Source organism: Sinocyclocheilus grahami, unplaced genomic scaffold (assembly GCF_001515645.1).
Source record: "Sinocyclocheilus grahami isolate Dianchi unplaced genomic scaffold, SAMN03320097.WGS_v1.1 scaffold5480.1, whole genome shotgun sequence".
Lineage (NCBI taxonomy): Eukaryota > Metazoa > Chordata > Actinopteri > Cypriniformes > Cyprinidae > Sinocyclocheilus > Sinocyclocheilus grahami.
In genome coordinates this window covers 1-251 of record NW_015510160.1, presented here as the reverse complement: position 1 = coordinate 251, position 251 = coordinate 1, and positions in this window count along the sequence as shown.

Sequence of the window (251 nt, the reverse complement as noted above, 5' to 3'; positions counted from 1 at the left end):
AGCGGAAAGCAGAAATGGTACAAAAGCAGAGGCTTTGTTTTTTTTGTTTTTTTTACATTTTGCATGTTCAGAAATTCATACAACAAAATATTCTGGGGGCCATGAATGTTTTGTGAAAATGATCAAAATGTTGATAGTGACAAAAACTAAACAAAGGCATGCTACCAAAACAGGACATTCTGTCATCATTTTTTAAGTTTAAACTGACTTCTGATGTACAGTAGTCAACATTTGAAGTGGATCAAAACCTT